This window comes from Zingiber officinale, chromosome 3B (genome assembly GCF_018446385.1).
Source record: "Zingiber officinale cultivar Zhangliang chromosome 3B, Zo_v1.1, whole genome shotgun sequence".
NCBI classification, from domain to species: Eukaryota; Viridiplantae; Streptophyta; class Magnoliopsida; order Zingiberales; family Zingiberaceae; genus Zingiber; species Zingiber officinale.
In genome coordinates this window covers 44,472,209-44,485,264 of record NC_055991.1, presented here as the reverse complement: position 1 = coordinate 44,485,264, position 13,056 = coordinate 44,472,209, and the positions used below count along the sequence as shown (strand labels likewise).

Here is a 13,056-nt window from a genome sequence, read left to right as displayed (position 1 = left end):
GGAACTCAATCTCCGACAAAGGTGATGGATGGAGTTCCTGAAGGATTGCGATTGTACCATTAGCTACCACCCGGGGAAAGCTAATGTGGTTGACGATGCACTTAACCGGAAGTTCAGAGGGGCTTTAGCTTGCCACCGAGTTTGAGTCACGAACTTGATTCGGGGTTTTCTCTGAATTGGGCCTTGAGGAGTAGGGACAAACAACGCAGGGTATCCTTATTACCATGGTTGCTTAGTCTTCGATCAGGACGAGGATCTGAGAGGCCCAGGCCAGTGATTAACACTCAGTCCATTGGAAGCCAGATAGCTTCCAGTCAGCAGACCGAGATCACCCTGGATGATGTGGGTATTATTTATTTTCAAGATAGATTATGCATACCGCAATCTCATCTGATCTTGGAGAAGCTATTTCAGGAGGCTCATCGCTCTCGATTTGCCATATACCCAGGTGGAACCTGTATGTATCGAGGTTTGAGGCGTTCCTATTAGTGGAACGACATAAAGAAAGACATCGCGGAGTTGTAGCTAGATGTCTTGTCTTATCTGTCATCACTATAGATTTTGTAGTGGGATTGCCTAGGACACGACGAGGCCATGACATGATTTGGTTAATCGGTTAACCAAATCCGCACATTTCTTAGCGAATTGAAAGACCGATTCTCTGGATCGATTAGTAGAGCTGTATTGTCGAAAGGTCATCAGATTGCATGGTGATCCTTTGAGCATTATATTGGATAGAGACCCAAGGTTCACGTCCTAGTTCTGGCAGAGTCTGCAGCAAGCCTTGGCTACACAGTTCCGTTTTAGTACATCATTCCATCCACAGACAGATGGACAGTTAATTAGAGTGGACCATTTAGACTTTAGAGAACTTGCGGAGGTCTTGCGTTACGGATTTCAGAGGTAGTTGGGTGGACCACCTGTCATTAGTAGAGTTTACCTACAACAACAGCTATCATTCAGCTATCCAGATGTCACCGTCTGAAGCGTTGTATGTAGGCCTTGTCGGACCCTGGTGTCAGCCTTTTTGCATGTTAAGAGGCGCTCCAAATTGATAAAGATTGGAACTCAATTAAATAAAAAAAACTCGTGTAGTAAGGAGTCTCAAGTCGTATTTTTCCAAGGTTAACTAGTAGGTGTGTGTGTGGATTATTGTATTGGTTCCAATAAAAAATCTAATTTAACTTGAATTCATCTAATCTCCTACAGTGCACTAGAACAATTTAAAATGGCTCAAAGAAATGTGTTTCTTATCCAAACATTTTCCACTTCATGTCAACACATTAGGATCAATTTAGTATCATTGAATCGAATTCTTCCACTAACAATTTATCCAATCACTTAACAATCAACCACATATCACATAGGTTAACAATGCAAGGCTCACGAGGTACATTCAAAATTCAGTAATGGACACATTCGCAAAATATCAAATGCATAAAACAATGAGTTGCTGATTTCATTAATTGAAACTGAACTAAAACTAACAGTAAACTAACAGATCATTAAGTTGCTGGAACAGAATTTGTTCTCATAAATTCAAAACAAATCTAATCTCAAGCTAAGTAATAAAAACAGATTTGCTAACACCTTAAGTAGCTGAACATGGATTTGTAGGAACTCAATTTAAACAAAAATTGCTAGCAAAATCATATGAAACTGAATTGCAAAAGTAAACTCAACAGAAATTGTAATGAAAAGAAAATTATCATATCATCATATCTGAGCAGGAACATCACCAATTCACAGACAGAAATTAAGAAAACTAAACCCTAACATTCCACAAACCACAGATCCTTGCCGCAAACCTTCTTCACCCTGCTGTCACTACAGAACCACTGCAGAGAACGCCCTTCTGGTAATCGGCTTTGAACCTTGAGCTATCAACTAATCCAGCCGGATGATCATAGCCTCAGAGAACACCCATACAACTCACACCCGAGTGGAATTCACATCGCACGAAGAAACAGAGCTGGAATCTGGAACTTGCGGACTCCAATTGATTGATCAGATCAATGTCGGAGTCGCTGATGGGATGGGGAAATGAAAGTGTGATCGGAGCCTCAGAGAACGCCCTTCTAGCTCTAGTGTGATGGAAATCACGGATCGGAGAACGCCCCTGCATCCGGATTGCAAAATGAACAGAAACCCAACTTCGTGGCCTGGGGAATGCCCTCTGCCGCTTCTGTGACCTCGACGATGATCGCCGTCAGCTTATAGATCGCCGCCGATGAAGAATGCTAACTCTTGGATCTGGATTAGAGAATGGGAACTCGGACGCGGAGAAGAAGAAGACGACGCTGTAGCAAAAATCACGAGGATGCCGAGCCCGAGTCACTGTAGCTTCTCACGAAGCTTTTAAATCCTCCTCAAATTAAATCGGACGGTCCAAATTAACTCAGGCTTCATCAACGGCTGCGATGTCTTCAAATCTGGATCAAAAGTTTGGGATCTTCATAAATAGCTCAGATCTGCTCGTCATTAGGTCGGATGGACTAGATGCTTGACGAATGGCTCAGATCTCTCCAATCTTCAATGGACGGTCCATAATGCTCCAAGGTTTGATCGCCTCGTTAAGCCCTTGATTTGAGCCCAAATGTGGTCTGATTTAATCGGGTCCATGACCCTTTTGATGCCTACAAAATAATAAACAAATATTAGTATCAAATACCATGAAAATAGGCTAATTTACAATTAGGTCCAAAATCATATACAATTATGAAATATGATGTAAATGTGAGATTAAGCTATGAATAGACCAATAAAAATATGCATTATGATTCAAAATAATATAGCAACATCATGGTTATCAAATCCCCCACCCTCAGGGAGGAGGTTGGGGAGGCCCAGCTGCTAGGACCTCATAGAGTTCAGCAGGAGGCAGAGTTGGTTCGCATTATAAGACGGAGGATGTCAGACGCGCAGGACCGCTAGAAGAGTTATGCTGATCAAAGATGTAGACCCCTGGAGTTCTCTACCGGCGACCGTGTATTTCTGAGAGTTTTACCCACGAAAGGGGTGAAGAGACTTGGCCTCCGAGGTAAACTTGCTCCATGATACATTGGCCCTTTCCTGATCTTGGAGAGGATTGGAGCTGTAGCTTACCGTATGGCGCTACCACCGTCTCTAGCAGACGTTCATGATGTATTCCATGTGTCTATGCTGAGGAGATACGTAGCCGACCCAGTACATGTTCTGTCAGATATATCAGTTCTCATTCAGCTTGACGTTACCTACGAGGAGGTTCCGGTGTGGATTCTGGACCACAAAGAACATCAGCTACGAAACAAGACTATCCGGCTGGTTAAAGTCGGAAGGCAGTATCATTCTGACGAGGAGGCTACTTGGGAGCTCGAGGATACGATATGAGCTCGATACCCTCATCTTTTTACTTGAGGTATGTGGGTTAGTCATTCTGTTCAGCATTTATATGGTTTATTGATTGCTGGTACTTGCTGATGGTAAATAACGAAAATTTGATGACCAAATTTTTATTAGTGGGGATAATGTAAAATATGATACCCAAATAATAATTATTTGATAAGGTTTAATAAGCAAATAGCGTTAACAAATTTTTTAGAAATTTTATAAAAAAATTTCGGATCTCGTATGATGTAGATTAAGAGGATAAATATTGGACACAAAAAAATCAATTTAGAAATACCCCAAAGATAAGATTTGATAAAGGAAATAACTTAAGCTTTAATTAAAATAATCCTAAGTTTCTTTTATTTCCTTTTCTTATTTTCCTTTTCCTATTTCTTTTCCCCGAGCCCTATTCTTTCCCTCGCCGAAAACCTGCTTTCCCTTCTTCTATACCGCGATTTCTCCTCAACTCCATCCGCCGAACCTTTTTCTTTTCTTCATCGAGCTCGCGCCGCCGAGCCCTCCCTCCTTCCTCTGCTCATCATCACCGCCGGCCCGAAGCTTCTCTCCTCCTTCCCAATCCAGCCGAGGCCCTGCTCCCTGACTCATCGCCAGCGCCAAATGTCGGCTGGTCTCGTGCCCTAGCCGTCCCTCTTCCCTGCTCCGACGCCGACAAGCTGCAAGCCTCAGTTCGTCGTGCCCGAGGATCTGAATTTCCCCACTACTGCCCCTTCCCGATCTCCTCTTCTCTCCCGGGCCGCCCAACGCCGCCACCCTCTCCGATCACCGTCCAGCGCCGGCGCCCTAGCTTGAAGCCGAGCACCCCAGGTCCATTGTTCTATGCCCTAGCTGTTGGCCAATCCTCTCTTCCTTGCCAACTCCGATCGTCGTTTGCCTAGTTTCCATTGGGGAGAAAACTGGCAGTGGCTTTTGGGAGGCATCGACCATAGATCTCTGGCACCAACCTATTGCTGTTGCTTACTATTGGAGAGGAAGAGCATTGGGGTAAGGCATGTAGGGACCTGGTTTCCAATTCATGTGCTAAGTGGGTTAATTGATCACAGTGGCATTTCTTGTTTCCAGTAGCAACTCTAGCTTGTTTCCGGCAGCCAACATCTTCGACTTTGGATCAACAGTGATACATCTAAATTTAGGTGAGTTTTAGAGGTGATTGCATTGGTGGTAATGGATTGTACAAGTTGATTAGTTTGTATTATGTTGATTATGTATATATCTTAATCTAATTGAGTAGTGGAATGATTAGGGTTTAGCAAACTAACCCTAGTTAACCTGTGGATTAAATATAGTTAGGGTTAATGTCTAAGATCGATTAGGGTTTTCCCTAATTAGGTTTGGGTATTTTATTTAGCTGTTTAATTCATATGAATTTTGCTAAATAAAATATATGTATTGATTGATGCAGGACTCTAATTCGAGACGAGCATCTCGACGTTGGATTGCTTGATACAACCTTCTTTTTGAGGCAGATATTTCTTGACTTATCTTGTATGATATTGTCACTTTGATATGCATAGTAATTTATAGCTAGTAGCAATGATCATGCTTAAATTTGCCCTTGGTATGTCGCTATTTGATACCTATAGCATGTTCTGTTAATTGTCTGTTATGTATCCATGTTTATATCTCTTGATTATTACCATGTGTACCTTAGTTCCTAGAGTAAGTGGCATACTAGGCTTCACTGAGTATATGACTAGTTTTTTGGATTTTATTATCTGGCAAGTGTACTTAGACCTGTGATACCTAGGTCATGGTATGATCTATTTTCCTATTTGCTACATATTATGTGAAGGTGATTATGGTTAGGATTTACATGCTTAGTGTCATGCACCATCTTGCATGATTGTATGCTGTGTGATTGTCGACTCTATTATTATTGAGCACATCGTCAGTTACATGGCCTACGCACACAACCACTCATGGGTTAGTGGTATTTCAGGCAGAGTGTGTGATACAGTTTGCTCTATCAGGGCTCCGCTGGTCTGCTCATGGGTAGCGATGACTGCAGAGTGTAGTAGACAGGGATCCCTCCTCGGGACTGACTCAGGGAGATGAGAGCATTGAGCTCCCCCACTCTATTTAGGGTAGGAGGATAGGTGTACTCGGACATCATCCTATCCACTCGGTCACTCAGTAGCAGTGATAACAGAGTGCACAGTTGTCATAACCCTACCCACTCGGTCTCACCATCGCGTGTGAGATGGCTGACTGGCGTCAGAGATGACACATGTCATTTTTGCATCATATGCATTGATTGCATTTATGGTTTGTGATTGCCGCACTTTGTTTGCTGCATTTTGGTGGTTGCATATGATTGACATGCATACATGAGACATTATATATCTCGTCTAACGACTCTTACATCTGGATAGGAGGTCCTAGTGAGTACAGTTCTTCTGTTATCTTTTCAGTTTGCATTTCTTATTATTGATCAGAAGACTGTACTTCATGATTATTTCTGTTAGTTATATCTTACTAGGCATGTCAGCTTGATATCCACTGAGTTCTTTGAACTCACATCGTTGAACTATTTCTTTTTCAGATAGCAGGTAGATTTGTGGAGTCGTTTGGAGTATCCTGTCCGTCGGTTCCCACGTCACATCCGAAAACCTGTTTCTGGTTTTCATTTGTACTTTATTTGGTTTATGTTTTGGTTTACTTAGCAATGTAGAATTTCGATTTTGGTTCCGGAGTGTTGTGATGTGGTGTTTTGTATTGTTTGTTGTGTTGTGTAAGTCTAGCTGGCTAACAGTCATTCATTTGGTTTGTAATGATTTTTTGTTGTATTTTCCATCGTGTTCTTCTTTTAGTACAGCCGAATGGGTTGTTAGATATATATATAACTGCGTGGTTGTATTTTTTATATATTCCAACCGAGTGTGACTGATGTATATATGTGGATATAGAAATGATTTAGATTGTCACTGGTACAGGGGAGATGTCAGATTTTTCTCTGGCTGAGACTCCTCAGGGCGTGACAATACTTAAAATTTGTTGATTTATTGAAATTAATTTTCAAATTTTAATCTTGAATTTATAGCTTTATTATAGAGAGTTGAAGTATTGAAATTATAATTAAAATTTAAACTTTTGTCTGTTAAATTTTTTGTTTTAATTTTAAATTATTGTATTCAATTATATTTAGATTTATTTTAATTATTAATTAAAATTTTATCTTGGTTAGTTAAATCATTAGATTAGTTTTATCCTTGAATATTTTTTTAATAATTATATCTGAATTTTTAAGATTTAATTTCAAATTTATTGTATTTAAGTTAGTGTTTATCATTTAATTTGAATTTAACAAACTTTTTATTTATTTATTTATTTATTTATTTATTATTATTATTAATTTCTGTTTACTTTGTAAAAATTAGTACATTCTCTTTCTAGAATTTTTTATATTTATATTTATATTTATATTTATATTTATTGTTCATTATTTCATAATTAAATGGTATATTATTATAATTGATTATGTTCGAAGTTTTGATAATTAAATTATAATTATTAATATTTGAATTTTTATTTTTTAAAATTTTAAATTTTAATTTTAAATTTGCAAGACTTGAATTATTTATTGTTTTATAATTAAAGGGCACTTTATTATAATTAATTATATTTGAATTTTTAGCATTAACATTTGAATTAGTATTCTTAAATTTTGTAGATTTGATTTCTGGATTTTTTGAGTTTTAATGTTGAAGTTTTAAGATTTAAATCTGTAATTTAAATATTATCTTGATCATTAATTAATTTAATATTTAATTTTAAATTATTAACTAAGTTTGATTTATTCAAATTAAGTCTATCTTATTTAGTTGAAATGTTAATTAAGTTGGAATTTGAATTATCTTGATCAAATAGATTATAAATTTTATTAAGATTTCGTGTGATCTTATCTAGTCTAGATTAATTCGGTTATTTTCTTGACTAAATATTTCTGATTTTTAAGTTTAAAGTTTGAATTTATCTTGTTATTTATTTTTAAATTTTTAATATTTTTATAAATTAATTTATCTAAAATTTTGATTTATTAATTAAAATTTTATCTTGGTTGGTTGAATTATTAATATTTATTAGGTTAGATTTATCTTGATTATTAATTAAACTATTTAAAATTTTTAAATTAGAATTATCTTCTTCATTCTTACTTCAATTTTAAATTATATTTGAATTAATTTTATTACTTAGATTTAAATTTTTTAGATTAACTTTTTTTTAAAAATATTTCTTTAAATTTGTTAAATTAAATATTTATTAAGTATTTTGTCAATTTCATCCATGTTGACTTGGTCATTTTCTTTAGTTGAGTTTTTAATAATTTTAATTATTTTTAAAATTTTAAGATTTAATTTTAAATTTTTAAGATTTAAATTTTTAGAATTTAAATTTAAGTTATTAAGTTTATCTTGATCATTATTAATATTTGAATTAGTCAAATTATTTCTAGAATTATCTTGATTAGTTAGATTTGTATTTTTAATGTTTATATTTTTATTAAATTATAGTAATTTAAATTTTTCACGTCAACATTTTTATTAATTAAATTTGATTTATCAAAATTATTCAAAAATTTTACATTTAATTTATTATGTACGATATTATTTATTGCAAAACTTATTCACTAAATTATCATGCATAGGGTAGTTTTGGAAACAATATCTTCATACAAATTTATTGACTTATTTTTGAATATACTACGATGATAAAAAATTGATTTTGCATGAAATATAAAATTCTTAACCTTTTTTGTAATTTTTTTTGTCGGCAGCAGTACTTGTAGTGTTCGAACTCCTGACACTTGAAGCATTGGATGTGATCCTTGCTTCTTCAAACTCTAGCCATCAATTCCTCCTTTATCGCTAATGGTGTCGTTTGATTCTTATGAGTAGGACATTTATTTTTATAGTGTCATCTCTCCCTATATTTAAAGCATATAATATGTTATTTAAATGTTGGCATTAAATAAAATTATTTTTTTACCCTTCTCCCCCTTTTCCTTTTTAATCTGTGGCCTGCTTGTTCCTTCAATGGTTAGTCCCATGATATCAATTGTAGAATCGGTGTGGTCGAGAGGAGGGGTGAATTTTAACTTGTCGCTTTCTTTTTTATTTTGTTTGTTCTTTCTATCAAAGTCGTTAATGGGAGCGGAATATAAAATAAAGTATGCAAAAAATAATACTTACAAGATTTACTTGGTTCCCAACCCCTCAGGGTCAGTACGTACAAAGCCTACGCACTCAAGCACGAGTCCACTAGTGGTCTCTTTTCCGGAAACTTTCCCGAGATTGAGAAACCCATCTTACAGTTTACGATATAAGCACAAATAATATTAAATTAAGTACAACTTGTAATAAACAAACCACACAAAAGATGATGGGCCGATTCGGAAGTTTTGAGCACAGCGCACCCCATAAAGCTTCCCCGGTCACATATCTTCTGAGCGTAGAGATGAAGAGTAGGATGAAGAATCAGTGTTTTAAATGTAGAGTCTTCGTCTCCTTTTATAAAGTTAGATCAGTTCCTTATCTAGATCAACCCTTATCTGGATAAACTTATATCTGGATAAAGCTTTATTTCTATCCACATCATTTGGCTTATCCTCATCTTGATCCAAATCATAAAGATGATTTTTTGCCACATCATCTTTCATGTCAATATTTCTGACAACTCAATAATCTAGACAACATTTTTGACCACTCAATAATCTAGACTGAACCCAGTCAATCTACCGAACTACCTGTTCGGTATTTTATTAGGTGAATATCTTATATTCATTAATAAGATATTTTACGAGGATAGGTATAAAACCAAGCAAGAGTGTTATATTTATTGTACATTGTTTACCGAACCCCATTATAACTGTACTCTCTTCCTTCAAGATGCAAAAACCTCTCTCCGTTCCAAGTCGCAAGAAGCGAAGCACTCGATTCCATGACTACTATGTGTTGCCTGAGCAGGAGATGCTGCCTTTGCTTCCTCTTACTGCTCGCGATCCTCCTTGTCGGTTTCGTCTTTGGCTTCGGCGTCCTCGCACATGGATTCAACAAGTTCAGGGATGCCCTGAATCTAAGGAGTTTTCGCTATCCTACATATTCCCGGCCCGTCGGCCCTTCTTCCCGCCATCACCCCCTCTCCATTGACCATTATGATGAGTGTTATTTCTTTTGGCTTCCACCTTCGGTTAATAGCTCGGAATCCGATGGGAAATTAGTTTCGATTGGTAGATTATAGTGTTTGGAGATTTTCTTTTATGTATTTTTATCGATATGATATGATCTCGAATTGGACTTGATTAATTGGCTGCTTGGATATAAAAAAAAATCGCTTTAATTGTCTAATGATTGTCATTCTATAGTTATTTCTATCTATCTTTTCTTTTAGTTTGTGATTTGATACAGTGCATGATTGTGAAGTCAGTAAGATGATGTGATTAGAAGTTAAGACTACAAGAAGGTCAGGAGTCAAGCTTACGTGCATGTCAGAAGTCAAGCTTACGTGGAGGTCATAAGTTCAACCCCTGTGGAGGTCAGAAGTCAAGCTTACGTGGAGGTCAGAAGTCTAGCTCCCGTGGAGGTCAAAAGTCAAGCTTGCGTAGCCACGGTCAAAGTCTCAGTTTACGGGACATTCAAAGGAGAGGACTATAAGTTGGACAAAATCTAACCTCAATAACAATCAAGAACTGGGTTCACGGGTCCAGTACAACGAAGGACTGATCCCATTGGCCAAGTAAAGGCTAGGAAAGGAAAGCCTCTGGCGTAATGCAGGCTTGACATACAGGTCGGGACGTACAAGCCATGGATAATAGTGGACAGAAGCAGGTCGGGATACAGGCTTGGCGTACAGGTCGGGACGTACAAGCCATGGATAACAGTGGACAGAAGCAGGTCAGGATACATGCCTGACGTGCAGGTCGGGACGTACAAGCCATGGATAACAGTAGAAGCAGCGGGATACATACCTAACGTACAGGTCGGGACGTACAAGCCATGGATAACAGTGGACAGAAGCAGGTCGGGATATAGGCCTGGCGTACAGGTCGGGACGTACAAGCCATGGATAACAGAGGACAGAAGCAGGTCGGGATACATGCCTGGCGTACAGGTCGGAACGTACAAACCAGGGATAATTGACGACAGAAGCAGGTCGGGATACAGACCTGGCGTACAGGTCGGGATGTATGAACCAGGGATTATGAAGGGCAGAAGCAGGTCGGAATGCAGACCTGGCGTGCAGGTCGGGATGTACAAGCCATGGATAACAGCGGACAGAAGCAGGTCGGGATACAGTCCTGGCGTACAAGTCAGAGCGTACAAGCCATGGATAACAGTAAACAGAAGCGGGTCGGAATACAGACCGGACGTACAGGACGTAACGTACAAGTCATGGATAACAGAGGACAGAAGCAGGTTGGGATACATGCTTGGCGTATAGGTCGAAACGTACAAACCAGGGATAACTGACGATAGAAGCAGGTCGGGATACAGACCTGGCGTACAGGTTGGGATGTACGAACTAGGGATTATGAAGGGAAGAAGCAGGTCGGAATGCAGACCTAGCGTGCAGGTCGGGACGTACAAGCCATGGATAACAGCAGACAGAAGCAGGTCAGGATACAGGCCTGGCGTACAGGTCGGAGTGTACAAGTCATGGATAGCAGTAAACAGAAGCGGGTCAGAATATAGATCGGGCGTACAGGACGTAACGTGCAAGCCATGGATCACGGCGGATAACGGGTCGGAATACAGACCTGGCGTGTAGGTCGGGATGTGTTAGCGCAGGATACAGGTCGGGACAAATGAAGTCAGACACAACTTGGAAGCAGGGATAAACAGAACCGAACTAAGGTATACAGGGCGCGACACATAATGCCAATAAGAGACAAGACTGTTCAGGGTTTGCAATAGGAGATGCATAGGACAAGGTTCAAAGCACAGGTTTGGAGGCGATGTCAGATCGGGGTTAGCAAGATATCAGAACGAGGTTAGCAAGTGTAAAGGTTTAGCGTAGCAATCATGAGCGGAGGACGCCAGGCACTACAGGACAAGCATCCAAGGAAATCGTAACTACCTGTCAGAGAATAATCAGTGTGTCAGGGAATTGCTAACAGTCGGGGCTCATTACCCCTTTGGTTCTGTTGCCGGCCTATGAGGAGGTGTCGCGTGTCATTCACTGCCAAACAAAGTCTGACAGCCGACATTCCCTGACACCCGTCAGACCCCAGAAACATCCATTGCAATATAAAAAGGGATGCTTTGTCCCTTATGCAGGTACGCTTACTCATCATTTCTTACTCATCTTTACTTTTCATCCTTTCTCTGTGCTTCTAGGGGAAAAAGTACCTGACTTGAGCGTCAGAGGGCTTGACCCGGGAACTTTTCCCTAGTTTCTGGTCTCTAACGACTCGTGGGCTCGTCTGAGTGTGCGCAGAGCCCTAGTATCATCATCCCGGTCATCATCCTTTGTCATCCGCCCGTGTGAACCCTTTCGGAGGGTGCCAGGTAGATCGGACGCCGCATCGACTTTCCGTCAACTTCCAGTACATCAAGGCCCGCCTCCATCCGGCTCAACTTCCGGACGAGATCAAATTTGGCACCGTCTGTGGGAACACAACCACCTATTCTGGAATGTGAAGATGGAGGAGTCTGGCCGCATCAACGTCACCATGACTGCAGGAGAATACGAGCTCTTCAAGGAGGCCAAGAGGCGAGCGGCCTCCGAGAAGCAAGCGACTGTCTCGCGACCACGCCAAGCTCCTGCTGAAGCTTCCAAGGAGCCCATCCATGTTTCATATCAGGGCTCTAAAAGAAAACAACCCGAGGGGTTTCCCTAGGTTCTTTATCGCAAGCCTGACTTGGGGTATTATCATCCAGGACCCTATGGCCCAAGTCTTAAGAAAGAACAACCTCAAGTCTCTATGGCTGAGAGTTCCCTACCCAGAGACTCGAGGAAAGGGAAGGCTCTCATCATACCGGAAGTGTTACCGGAAGATCCGGACGAGAGAGTACCTTTCTCGGCCAGGATTTTGAATGAAAAATTACATAAGGGTTACAGGGCCCCGTCGATCGGGGAATATGACGGGAGCAAAGACCCAGAGGATCATCTGCATAAGTTTAAAAATGCAGCTTTGTTGCATCAATATAGTGATGCTGTCAAGTGTCGAGTTTTCTTGAATACTCTAGCTGGTTCGGCACTAAAGTGGTTTGATGGGCTACCACAAGGATCCATCACCTATTTCTTGGATTTCAAGACGGCCTTCCTTTGTCGTTTTGCCAGCAACAAAAAATACCAGAAGACGGATCTTTGCCTTTTCGCTCTAAAGCAAGGGCCGACCGAGCCATTAAGAAGTTACATCAACCGTTTCAACCAAGTGGCTCAGGACGTCCCCACCGCCACTTCAGAGATTCTGATGAGCGCTTTCTCCCATGGATTAGGAGAGGGAGAATTCTTTAGAGATCTCATCAAAAATCTTGCTCAGAATTTTGATGAGATGGTGGAAAAAGCCGCTTGCTATATCAAAGTAGAAGAAGCACAGGCGGCCCGGAGGAAAGACGAGAGACCACCTCCATCTGTCAATAAGCCGGAAAGAAGGATACCTCAACCACCCCCTCAACCTCTTCCACGCGCTAGAGAAGCCAGACCTACCTTCCAGCCCGATCCGGAGGT

At 39.8% G+C, this 13,056-nt stretch overlaps 1 long non-coding RNA gene across 1 annotated transcript; it reads left to right on the top strand.

The window, feature by feature from the left end:
• Window positions 1–3,774: 3,774 nt before the first annotated feature.
• Window positions 3,775–6,252, top strand: LOC121968251. Its single transcript, XR_006108022.1, has 4 exons — window positions 3,775–4,371; window positions 4,450–4,520; window positions 4,790–4,872; window positions 5,930–6,252. It is a non-coding gene; the product is annotated as an uncharacterized LOC121968251 (long non-coding RNA).
• The last annotated feature ends 6,804 nt before the right edge of the window (window positions 6,253–13,056 follow it).